Here is a 13,780-nt window from a genome sequence, read left to right as displayed (position 1 = left end):
TGGAGTAGCAATACTCATATCAGATAAAATAGACTTTAAAATAAAGAATGTTACAAAAGACAAGGAAGGACACTATGTACTGATCAAGGGATCGATCCAAGAAAGAGATAAAACAATTATAAATATATATGCACCCAACATAGAAGCACCTCAATACATAAGGCAACTGCTAACACCTATAAAAGAGGAAATCCACAGTAACATAATAATAGTGAGGGACTTTAACACCTCACTTACACCAATGGACAGTTCATCCAAACAGAAAATTACTAAGGAAACACAACCTTTAAATGACACAACAGACCAGATAGATTTATTTGATATTTATACGACATTCCATCCAAAAACAGCAGATTACACTTTCTTCTCAAGCGCGCATGGAACATTCTCCAGGATAGATCACATCATTGGTCACAATTCAAGCCTCAGGAAATTTAAGAAAACTGAAATCATATCAAGCATCTTTTCTGACCACAACGCTATGAGATTAGAAATCAAATACAGGGAAAAAAACGTAAAAAACACAAACACACAGAGGCTAAACAATACATTACTAAATAACCAAGAGATCACTGAAGAAATCAAAGAGGAAATCAAAAAATACCTAGAGACAAATGACAATAAAAACACTATGATCAAAACCTATGGGATGCAGCAAAAGCAGTTCTAAGAGGGAAGTTTTTGCTACACAAGCCTACCTCCAGAACCAAGAAAAATCTCAAATAAACAATCTAACATTACACCTAATAGAACTTCAGAAAGAACAAACAAAACCCAAGGTTAGCAGAAGGAAAGAAATCATAAAGATCAGAGCAGAAATACATGAAATAGAAACAAAGAAAACAATAGCAAAGATCAATAAAACTAAAAGCTGGTTCTTCGAGAAGATACACAAAATTGATAAACCATTAGCCAGACTCATGAAGGAAAAGAGGGAGAAGACCAAATCAATAAAATGAGAAAGGAGAAGTTACAACAGACACCGCAGAAGTACAAAGCATCCTAAGAGACTACTACAAAAACTCTATGCCAATAAAATGGACAACCTGAGAGAAATGGACAAATTCTTAGAAAGGTATAACCTTCCAAGACTGCACCAGGAAGAAATAGAAAATATGAACAGACCAATAACAAGTAATGAAATTGAAACTGTGATTAAAAATCTTCCAACAAACAGAAGTCTAAAACCAGATGGCTTCACAGGTGAATACTATCAAACATTTAGAAAAGAGCTAACACCCATCCTTCTCAAACTTTTCCAAAAAACTGCAGACGAAGGAACACTCCCAAACTCATTCTATGAACCCACCATCACCCTGATACCAAAACCAGACAAAGAAACTACAAAAAATGAAAATTACAGACCAATATCACTGATGAGTATAGATGCAAAAATCCTCAACAAAATACTAGCAAAGAGAATCCAACAACACATTAAAAGGATCATACACCATGATCAAGTGGGATTTATCCCAGCTATGCAAGGATTCTTCAATATACGCAAATCAATCAATGTGATACACCATATTAAAAAACTGAAGGAGAAAAACCATATGATCATCTCAATAGATGCAGAAAAAGCTTTTGACAAAATTCAACACCCATTTATGATAAAAACTCTTCAGAAAGTGGGCATATAGGGAACCTACTTCAACATAATAAAGGCCATATACAACAAACCCAGAGCAAACATCATTCTCAATGGTGAAAAACTGAAAGCATTTCCTCTAAGATCAGGAACAAGACAAGGATGTCAACCCTCACCACTATTATTCAACATAGTTTTGGAAGTTCTAGCCACAGCAATCAGAGAAGAAAAAGAAATAGAAGGAATACAAATTGGAAAAGAAGAAGTACAACTGTCACTCTTTGCAGATGACATGGTACTATACATAGAGAATCCTAAAGATGCCACCAGAAAACTACTAGAGCTAATCAATGAATTTGGTAAAGTTGCAGGATACAAAATTAATGCACAGAAATCTCTTGCATTCCTATACACTAATAATGAAAAATCTGAAAGAGAAATTAGGGAAACACTCCCTTTTACCATTGCAACAAAAAGAATAAAATACCTAGGAATAAACTTACATAGGGAGACAAAAGATCTGTATGCAGAAAATTATAAGACACTGACGAAAGAAATTAAAGATGATACCAAAAGATGGAGAGATATACCATGTTCTTGGATTGGAAGAATCAATATTGAATCAATATAAAACACTGATGAAAGAAATTAAAGATGATACCAACAGATGGAGAGATACCATGTTTTTGGATTGGAAGAATCAATACTGTGAAAATGACTATACTGCCCAAAGCAATCTACAGATTCAATGCAATCCCTATCAAATTACCAATGGCATTTTTTACAGAACTAGAACAAAAAATCTTAAAATTTGTATGGAAACACAGAAGACCCCACATAGCCAAAGCAGTCTTGAGAGAAAAAAACGGAGCTGGAGGAATCAGACTCCCTGACTTCAGACTATACTACAAAGCTACAGTAATCAAGACAATATCGTATTGGCACAAAAACAGAAATATAGATCAGTGGAACAGGATAGAAAGCCCATAGATAAACCCACACACCTATGGTCAACTGATCTATGGCAAAGGAGGCAAGGATATACAATGGAGAAAAGACAGTCTCTTCAATAAGTGGTGCTGGGAAAACTGGACAGCTATATGTAAAGAATGAAATTAGAACACTACCTAACACCATACAGAAAAATAAACTCAAAATGGATTAGCGACCTAAATGTAAGACCAGGCATTATAGAACTCTAGAGGAAAACATAGGAAGAACACTCTGACATAAATCACAGCAATATCATTTTTGATCCACCTCCTAGAGCAATGGAAATTAAAACAAAAATAAACAAATGGGAACTAAAGAAGCTTAAAAGCTTTTGCACAGCAAACAATAAACAAGACAAAAAGACAACCCTCAGAATGGGAGAAAATATTTGCAAATGTATCATTGGACAAAGGATTAATCTCCAAAATATATAAACAGCTCATGCAGCTCAATATTTAAAAAACAAACAAACCAATCAAAAAATGGGCAGAAGACCTAAATAGACATTTCTCTGAAGAAGACATACAGATGGCCAAGAAGCACACGAAAAGCTGTTGAACATCACTAATTATTAGAGAATGCAAATCAAAACTACAATGAGGTATCTCCTCACACCAGTTAGAATGGGCATCATCAGAAAATCTACAAACAACAAATGCTGGAGAGGGTGTGGAGAAAAGGGAACCCTCTTGCACTATTGGTGACAATGTAAATTGATACAGCCACTATGGAGTCTGGTATGGAGGTTCCTTAAAGAACTAAAAATAGAATTACCATATGACCCAGCAATCCCACTACTGGGCAAATACCCAGAGAAAACCATAACTCAAAAACACATGCATCCCAATGTTCATTGCAGCACTATTTACAATAGCCAGGTCATGGAAGCAACCTAAATGCCCATCGACAGACGAATGGATAAACAAGATGTGGTACATATATACAATGGAATATTACTCAACCATAAAAAGGAACAAAACTGGGTCATTTATACAGACGTTAATGCATCTAGAGACTGTCATACAGAGTGAAGTAAGTTAGAAAGAGAAAAACAAATATCATATATTAATGCATATATGTGGAACCTAGAAAATGGTACAGATGAACCAGTTTTCAGAGCAGAAATCAAAACACACAAGTAGAGAAAACATGTATGGACACCATGGGGGGAAAGTGGCAGGGGGTGGGGGTTGTGGTGTGAGGAACTGGGAGATTGGGATTGACATGTATACACTGATGTGTATAAAATGAATGACTAATAAGAAAAAAATTTTTTTAAACAAACATTGAAAAAAAAAAAAAGAAAATGCAATGTGTCAGAATTTGTTAGATGTACCTAAATCACTATTTAGAGGGAAATGATCTAACTTTCCACATAATGAAACTAGAAAAAGAGCAAAATAAAGCCACAAAAAATCTATAAAATAATACAATAAGCAGAAAACTCAATGAGTTCTTTTAATAACAGATTAAACACAGTTTGAAGAGATTATAAACTGGAAAGCATATCCAAAGAAATTATTGAAAATGCATTATAGAGCAAGAAAGGGATTCACAATACAAAGCAGAAGTTAAAAGACATGTATGATAAAATGAAAACTTAAGACACATCTGATTAGACTTCCAAAAAAAAAAGATAATAGTGAGAACAGGGAAAACATAATATTTGAAGAGTGAGTGGTCAACTATTTTCTGAAACTGATGAAAGACATCCATCCATAGACTGAAGAAGCTAAATGAATCCTAAACAGGATAAAGAAAAAGAATTCCACATTTGGACACACAGTCAAATGTAGAACATCAAAGCAAAGACACTATCCTGAAGGCAAGTAGAGAGGAAAAGAGATAACCTTCAACAGTACGACAAATTGACAGCTGACTTCCCCACAGCAACAATGAGATCTGGAAGAAAGTAGAATGGTATCTTCAATACACTGTAAGTCTATACTTATGAAAATATCTTTGAAGACCGGAAGTAAAAACAAAAAAATATGCTAAACTTCTCTAATATGAGAAATAAAAATTAAAGCTACACTGAAATACCATTTCTATCCAATCACACTGGCCAAAGCTCAAAAGTTTGACAACATACTTATCCATGAGGCTATGAAGAAATCGAAATTTTTATATGTTGCTGGCCAGAGACAAATGGCACAACTCCTATGAAGCGGGACTTGTCGCTATCTAACAAAAATATATGTGCATTTATTCTTTAATCCAGCAACACTTCCTCTAGGACTTTATTCTAAAGATATAGCAATGCCTCCACAAATATGTAACAATACATGCACCATTTATTCACTGCGACATCATTTGTAATAAAATACAAGAAACAGATAGGGAGGGTAGGAGGGAGACGCAAGATGGAGGAGATACGGGGATATGTGTATATGTATAGCTGATTCACTTTGTTATAAAGCAGAAACTAACACACCATTGTAAAGCAATGTGAGAAACAAACAAAATGCCCAGAAAAAAAAAAAGGTTAAAAACCTACTGCACATATAGACACAATAGAGTATTATGCAGGCATAAAGATATGAGAAGGATCTCCATGAATGGATATGGAATGATTTTTAGGATATGCTGTCAAATGAAAAATACACAATGCAATAAATAATAAAGTATGACTAGATTGTGTTTAAGAAGTAGAAATAAGAATGTATAAGTGTACATAAATACACACGTGTGAACATACATATAATGCACTTATTTCTGCAAAAAGGAACACAGAAGGAATAAAAGAGAACATTAATAAAAATGAGTATCTAGGGCTTCCCTGGTGGCGCAGTGGTTGAGAGTCCGCCTGCCAATGCAGGGTATGCGGGTTCATGCCCCGATCCGGGAAGATCCCACATGCCGCGGAGCGACTGGGCCCGTGAGCCATGGCCACTGAGCCTGTGCGTCCGGAGCCTGTGCTCCACAATGGAAGAGGCCACAGCAGTGAGAGGCCCGCATACCAAAAAAAAAAAAAAAAAAAAAGAATATCTAGAAGAGGTAAATAGGAATGGAGCGGAAGATACAGAAATATAAATGAGAGTTTTCTCAGTATTCTTTTGTATGTAGTTTTGACCTTTTCTTTAAATAAATTTATTTTTGGCTGCGTTGGGTCTTCGTTGCTGCACGTGGGCTTTTCTCTAGTTGCGGAGAGTGGGGGCCACTCTTCGTTGCAGTGCACGGGCTTCTCATTGCAGTGGCTTCTCTTGTTGTGGAGCACGGGCTCTAGGCGTGCAGGCTTCAGTAGTTGTGGCACATGGGCTCAGTAGTTGTGGCTCACGGGCTCCAGAGTGCAGGCTCAGTAGTTGTGGCACACAGGTTTAGTTGCTCTGCGGCATGTGGGATCTTCCTGGATCAGGAATCGAACCTGTGTCCCCTGCACTGGCAGGTGGATTCTTAACCACTGTGCCACCAGGGAAGCCCCTGTAGTTTTGACTTGTGATACATATTCAAAAGTTAATATCAAATAAAAAAGATAGAGACTAATATTTCCAGGAATATGGAGCAGACACACTTTCTCCTATTCTTCCTCCCTAAATACAACTCAAAACCTAGACATTACATGTAAAATAAACAGAAGATGACTTTGAATGGGGGATAATACAAAGCTGACCAACTAGGTACCTCAGGGACCAAGCAACAACAGGGTGGTGCGGTCCCAGGGATTTTTGTGGGGCTTTATATTCCAGGTTTGGAGCCAAAGAAGTTGTCAACCAGGAAAAGCCAATGGGAGCAGACAAGAAGTGCCCCAACAAATACCTGTTCTCTCTGGCCAAAGGACAAGGAAAGGAATAACTTAGCATAACTTTTAGACAATACTCGCTCTACTCCAGGCAAACATAAGAAAAAATACTGTGTACCCTACCCTGATCCATGAAATCAAAGGTGAAGAAAGGGGGGAGAACCTGGACTTCTATACCTGAAAGGCTCTAATGAGGTATCTCAGCACTCTAGCCAGGTGGAATCAGAAACCTAGTGGAAGAACAGGAAATGAGGTCATCTCCACAGTGGAGACCACATGGAGAGCCCCCCACTCCCACCCAGTAGTAACAAAAAGCAGCCACTCCATTCGGTGTCAATTAATGAGGAAGCACTTCCCTTCCCCTGCTAGAGTGGTGCCAAAAAAGTCAGTAAAAATAAGTTTAAGATCCAGAACCTTACAATGACAATTATGTCGAGGTTTCAACTGAAAATCAGTTGTCATAGCAAGAAACCAAGGTGAACTCAAACTGAATGAAAAATGACAAAAAATGCCAACACTGAGATGGCAAAGTTATTAGAATTATCCAACAAGGAATTTAAAGCAGCATGATTTTTTTTAATGCTTCAATGAGTAATTACAAACATGCTTGAAACAAAGAAAATATAGAAAGCCTCAGAAAAAACATCTCAACAAATATAAGAATAAACAACCAAACAAATATGAAAACTGAAAAATACAATAACCAAAATAAAAAACTCAGTGAATGGGAATCAACGGAAGAATGGAAGAGGAAAGCTTCAATGAACTGGAAGAAGGAACAATAGAAATTACACAATTTGAACAGAGAGAAAATAGACTCAAAAAACTGAACATAGCTCAGGAGCCACAAGATTACAACCAAAAACACCTAACATTCATTTTATTGAAGTCCCAAAAGGAGAGGAGAAAAAAGGCAGGGCTGCAAAAGTAGCAGAAGAAATAACGGCTGAAAACTTCCCAAATTTGGCTAGAGACATAACCTACCAATTCAAGAGCTGAGCAAATCTCAAACAAGATAAATCCAAAGAAATCCAGGTCAGAACATTATATTCAAACTTCTGAAAACAAAAAGAAAAAATCTTGAAAGCAGCCAGAGAAAAACAACTCCTTACCTAGAAGGGAAAAACAATTCAAACAACAGTGAATTTACCATCAGAAACCATGGAGGCCAGAAGGAAGCAGAACAATTTTTTTCAAGTGCTAAAAAAAAAAAGAACATCAATTCAAAATTCTATACCCACTAAACATATCCTTCAGGAATAAAGGAGAAATCAAGACATTCTGAGATGAAGGAAAGCTAAGAGAATTGTCACCAGCAGACTTCCCGTAAAAGAATGGCTATAGGGGGCTTCCCTGGTGGCGCAGTGGTTGAGAGTCCACCTGCCGATGCAGGGGACATGGGTTCATGCCCCGGTCCGGGAAGATCCCACATGCCGCGGAGCACCTGGGCCTGTGAGCCATGGCCACTGAGCCTGCGCGTCCGGAGCCTGTGCGCCACAACTGGAGAGGCCACAACAGTGAGAGGCCCGCGTACCGCAAAAAAAAAAAAAAACAACAGGAGATTGGCACAGTGGCTTAAAAAACAACGTATGCTGTATATAAAAAACTCACTTCAAATTTACCAATACAGGCAGTTTGGAAATAAAAAAAGAGGAAATATATGTCATGAAAACATTAATCAAAGGGAAGCAGGTATGCCAATATTAATATCACATAAAGCAGACTTCAAAGCAAAGAAAATTACCAGAGATAGAGAGATATTAGATGATGATAAAAGGGTCATCTAACAAGAAGGCATAGCAATTCTAAATGTGTATGCACCAAAAAACAGAGCTGCAAATATATGCAAAGCAAAAACTGACAGACATGAAAGGAGGAAAAGATAAATCCACAATTAATTATGAGACATCAACACTCCTTTTTCAACAACTGACAGAACATATTAGATAGAAAACAAACAAGGATGTACTCACCAATACAAGCAACCAGCAGGATCTAATATACCTTTATAGAACACTTTACCCAACAACAGCAGAATACCCAGACATTTTAAGTGCCCATGACACTGGGACCATATCCTGGGTCATCAGATTTAAAAGAATTAAATCACAAAAAGTGTGTTCTGTGCTAAAACTAGAAAACAATTCACAAAAATATATCAAAAATCTCCAAACACTTGGAAACTGAACACTTCTAAATAATCCATGAAATCAGAAAGAAATATCAAGAGAAATCAAAACATACATTGAGTTTAATGAAAATTAAAATAAAACATATCAAAATTGTGATGTACAGCTAAAGCAATACTGAGATGGACTTTGACAGCAATAACTGCACACATTAGAAAAGAGGAAAAGTCTCAAACCAATAATCTAAGTTCCCACCTTTAAGAAGCTAAAAAAAAAATGGCAGCACAAAATAAACTCAAAGCAAGCAGAACAGAAAGAAGGACATAATAAAGATGAGAGAGGAAATCAATGACATTGAATACAGAAAAATAATGGAGTAAATAAATGAAACAAAGAGCTAGTTCTTCAAATAGGTCAATAAAATTAACAGACCTCCAGCAAGAGTGATTAAAAAATGAATAAATAAAGAGAAAGGACACAAAGTACCAGTACCAGGAATGAAGCAGGGGGTATTACTAAATACCATGAAGACATCAAAAGTATAATTAGGGACTACTACAAACAACTCTACACACACAAATTTGACAAGTTAGAATGAAATGGGCCAATTCCTCAAAAATTACAAACTACCACAACTCACCCATTGGCAATAATTTGAATATCCTTTAATAAGGAAGCTGAGTTATTAATTTTAACTTTGGGGTTTTTTTTTATTGAAGTATAGTTGATTTACAATGTTGTGTTAGTTTCTGGTGTATATCAATGTGATTCAGATATACATATATAATCTGTTTCAGATTCTTCTCCATTATAGTTAATTACAAAACACTGAATAGTTTCCTGTGCTATACAGTATTGAATTAGTAATTTTAAAAATTACCTGTTTCCTTAAACAGCTGTTAATGTTTAAGAAAAAATTAGCACCAATTCTAAACAATCTCTTCCAGAAAATAGGCTAGGGATAAAAAATTCCCAATTCATTGTATAAAACTAGTATTATCCTGATAACACAACCAAAGACAATACAAAAAAGAAAACTAGAGACTAGCACTCCTCATAAATATAGACTTAAAGATCCTTGACAAACTATTAACAAACAGAATTCAGCAATATATAAAACAAAAATTATACACCATAACCAAGTGACGTTTATTCTAGAGTGGAAGGCTGGTTCAGTATTTGAAAATATAATTCAAAATATTAAGAAGCGGGCTTCCCTGGTGGCACAGTGGTTGAGAGTCCGCCTACCGATGCAGGGGATCGGGTTCGTGCCCCGGTCCAGGAAGATCCCCATGCCGCAGAGCGGCTGGGCCCATGAGCCATGGCCGCTGAACCTGTGCGTCTGGAGCCTGTGCTCCGCAACGGGAGAGGCCACAACAGTGAGAGGCCCGCGTACCGCCAAAAAAAAAAAAAAAATTAACTCAAGATAGATTAAAGACTTGAATGTAAGACCTGAAACCATAAAACTTCTGGAAGACAACACAGGCAGTCAGCTTCCTGACATCAGTCTCGGCAATGATTTTTTTAGATGATGTCAAAAGCAAAGGGAACAAGAGCAAAAATAAACAGGTGGGACTACATCAAACTCAAAAGCTTCTGCACAGGAAAGGCAACCATTAACAAAATGAAAAAGTAACCTACCCAATGGGAGAAAATATTTGCTAATCATATAACTGATTATGGGTTAATACCCAAAATATAGAAAGAACTCATATAATTCAATAGCAAAATAACAATCTGATTAAAAAATGGGCAAGGAATATGAATAGACTTTTTTCCAAAGAAAATATACAGATGGCCAACATATACATGAAAAGGTGCTCAACATCACTAACCATCAGGGAAATGCAAATCAAAACTACAATAAGATATCACCTCATACCTATTAGAATGGCTGTTATCAAAAAAACAAGAAATAACAAGTGTGGAGAAAAGGAGACCCTTGTGAGCTGTTGATGGGAAAGTAACTTGGTGCAGCCACTATAGAAAACGGTATGGAGGTCCCTCAAAAAAATAAAAATAGAACTACATATGATCCAGCAATTCCACTTCTGGGTATTTACTTGAAGAAAATAAAAATGCTAATTTGAAAAGATACACACACCCCCAAGTTCACTGCAACATTATTTACAATAGCCAAGACACTGAAATAATCTAAATGTCCACCAACAGATGAATGGATAAAGAAAATGAGCTATATATTTGGGATATTTTTCACCCATAAAAAATAATGAAATCTTGCCATTTGCGACAACATAGAGGGAACTTGGGGCACTATACTAAGTGAAATAAGTCAGAAAAAAGACAAATGCCATGTATTCTCACTTATATGTGGAAACAAACAAAAAGAAAAAAGGAGATTTAAGAAGATGGCGGAAGAGTAAGATGCGGAGATCACCTTCCTCCCCACAGATACATCAGAAATACATCTACACGTGGAACTGCTCCTATAGAACACCCACTGAACGCTGGCAGAAGACCTCAGACCTCCCAAAAGGAAAGAAACTCCCCGTGTACCTGGGTAGGGCAAAAGAAAAAACAGAGACAAAAGAAAACGGATGGGACTGGCACCAGTGGGAGGGAGCTGTGAAGGAGGAGACGTTTCCACACACTAGGAAGCCCCTTCGCGGGCGGAGACTGCGGGTGGCAGAGGGGGGAAGCTTCGGAGACACGGAGGAGAGCGCAGCCACAGGGGTGCGGAGGCCAAAACGGAGAGATTCCCGCACAGAGGATCAGAGCCGACCGGCACTCACTAGCCTGAGAGGCTTATCTGCTCACCCGCCAGGGCGGGCGTGGGCTGGGAGCTGAGGCTCGGGCTTCAGTCGGATCGCAGGGAGAGGAGTGGGGCTGGTGGCGTGAACACAGCCTGAAGGGGCTAGTGCGCCACGGCTGGCCGGGAGGGAGTCCGGGAAAAGGTCTGGAGCTGCCGAAGAGACAACGGACTTTTTCTTGCCTCTCTGTTTCCTGGTGCCCGAGGAGAGGGCATTAAGAGCGCTGCTTAAGGGAGCTCCAGAGACAGGCGCGAGCCGTGTCTATCAGTGCAGATCCCAGAGCCGGGCATGAGACGCTAAGGTGGCTGCTGCCACCACCAAGAAGCCTGTGCGCGAGCACAGGTCACTATCCATACCTCCCCTCCTGGGAGCCTGTGCAGCCCTCCACTGCCAGGGTCCCGTGATCCAGGGACAACTCCCCCGGGAGAACGCACGGCGCGCCTCAGGCTGGTGCAACGTCACGCCGGCCTCTGCCGCCGCAGGCTCGCCCAGCATCCGAGCCCCTCCCTCCCCCTGGCGTGAGTGAGCCGGAGCCCCCACATCAGCGGCTCCTTTAACCCCATCCTGTCTGAGTGAAGAACAGACGCCCTCAGGCAACCTACACGCAGAGGCGGGTCCAAATCCAAAGCTGAACCCGGGAGCCGTACGAATGAAGAGAAAGGGAAATCTCTCCCAGCAGCCTCAGGAGCAGTGGATTAAATCTCCACAATCAACTTGATGTACCCTGCATCTGTGGAATAACTGAATACACAATGAATCATCCCAAATTGAGGAGGTGGACTTTGGGAGCAAGATATATTATTTTTTCCCCTTTTCCTCTTTTTGTGAGTGTGTATGTGTATGCTTCTGTGTGAGACTTTGTACAGCTTTGCTTTTACCATTTGTCCTAGGGTTCTGTCCTTCCGGTTTTATTTTTTTCCTTTTTTTTTTTCTTTTTAAAATTTTTTTCTTAATAATTATTTTTTACTTTTTCTTTTAATAACGTTATTTTATTTTATTATATTTTATCCCCTTCCTCCCTCCCTCCCTCTCTCTCTCTCTCTCTCTCTCTCTCTCTCTCTCTCTCTCTCTCTCTCTATTTCTCTTTCTTTTCTTTCTTTCTATTTTTTCTCCCTTTTATTCTGAGCCGTGTGGATGAAAGGCTCTTGGTGCTCCAGCCAGGTGTCATGGCTGTGCCACTGAGGTGCGAGAGCCAAGTTCGGGACACTAGTCCACAAGAGACCTCCCAGCTCCACGTAATATCAAACAGCGAAAATCTCCCAGAGATCTCCATCTCAATGCTAAAACCCACCTTCACTCAACGACCAGCAAGCTACAGTGCTGGACACCCTATGCCAAACAACTAGCAAGACAGGAACACAGCCCCATCCATTACCAGAGAGGCTGCCTAAAATCATAATAAGGCCACAGACACCCCAAAACACACCCACAGACGAGGACCTGCCCACCAGAAAGACAAGATCCAGCCTCATCCCCTAAACACAGGCACTAGTCCCCTCCACCAGGAAGCATACACAACCCACTGAACCAACCTTAGCCACTGGGGACAGACACCAAAAACAACGGGAGCTACGAACCTGCAGCCTGCAAAAAGGAGACCTCAAACACAGTAAGATAAGCAAAATGAGAAGACAGAAAAACACACAGCAGATGAAGGAGCAAGATAAAAACCCAACAGACCTAACAAATGAAGAGGGAATAGTCAGTCTACCTGAAAACGAATTCAGAATAATGATAGTAAAGATGATCCAAAATCTTGGAAATAGAATAGAGAAAATGCAAGAAACATTTAATAAGGACCTAGAAGAATTAAAGAGCAAACAAACAATGATGAATAACACAATAAATGAAATTAAAAATTCTCTAGAAGGGATCAATAGCAGAATAACGGATCAATAGCAGAATAACGGAGGCAGAAGAACGGATAAGTGACCTGGAAGATAAAATAGTGGAAATAACTACTGCAGAGCAGAATAAAGAAAAAAGAATGAAAAGAACTGAGGACAGTCTCAGAGACCTCTGGGACAACATTAAATGCACCAACATTCGAATTATAGGGGTCCCAGAAGAAGAAGAAAAAAGAAAGGGACTGAGAAAATATTTGAAGAGATTATAGTTGAAAACTTCCCTAATATGGGACAGGAAATAGTTAATCAAGTCCAGGAAGCACAGAGAGTACCATACAGGAGAAATCCAAGGAGAAACACGCCAAGACACATATTAATCCAACTTTCAAAAATTAAATACAAAGAAAACAGATTAAAAGCAGCAAGGGAAAAACAACAAATAACACACAAGGGAATCCCCATCAGGTTAACAGCTGATCTTTCAGCAGAAACTCTGCATTCAGAAGGGACTGGCAGGACATATTTAAAGTGATGAAGGAGAAAAATCTACAACAACGATTACTCTACCCAGCAAGGATCTCACTGAGATTAGATGGAGAAATTAAAACCTTTACAGATAAGAAAAAGCTGAGAGAGTTCAGCACCACCAAACCAGCTTTACAACAAATGCTAAAGGAACTTCTCTAGGCAAGAAACACAAGAGAAGGAAAAGA

At 38.8% G+C, this 13,780-nt stretch overlaps 1 protein-coding gene across 1 annotated transcript in view; it reads right to left on the bottom strand.

Annotated features, from left to right (window-relative positions):
* Nucleotides 1–13,780, bottom strand: part of LOC309962595 (UPF0524 protein C3orf70 homolog) — a gene marked incomplete at its 3' end in the record, with an annotated part of 98,843 nt that overhangs the window by 66,117 nt on the left and 18,946 nt on the right. The gene's annotated exons all lie outside the window — the stretch shown is intronic.

Source organism: Leucopleurus acutus (assembly GCF_964270905.1).
Source record: "Leucopleurus acutus genome assembly, chromosome: 5".
Lineage (NCBI taxonomy): Eukaryota > Metazoa > Chordata > Mammalia > Artiodactyla > Delphinidae > Leucopleurus > Leucopleurus acutus.
Note: the sequence above shows the minus strand (reverse complement) of the source record. Positions and strands in the feature narration are given on the sequence as shown.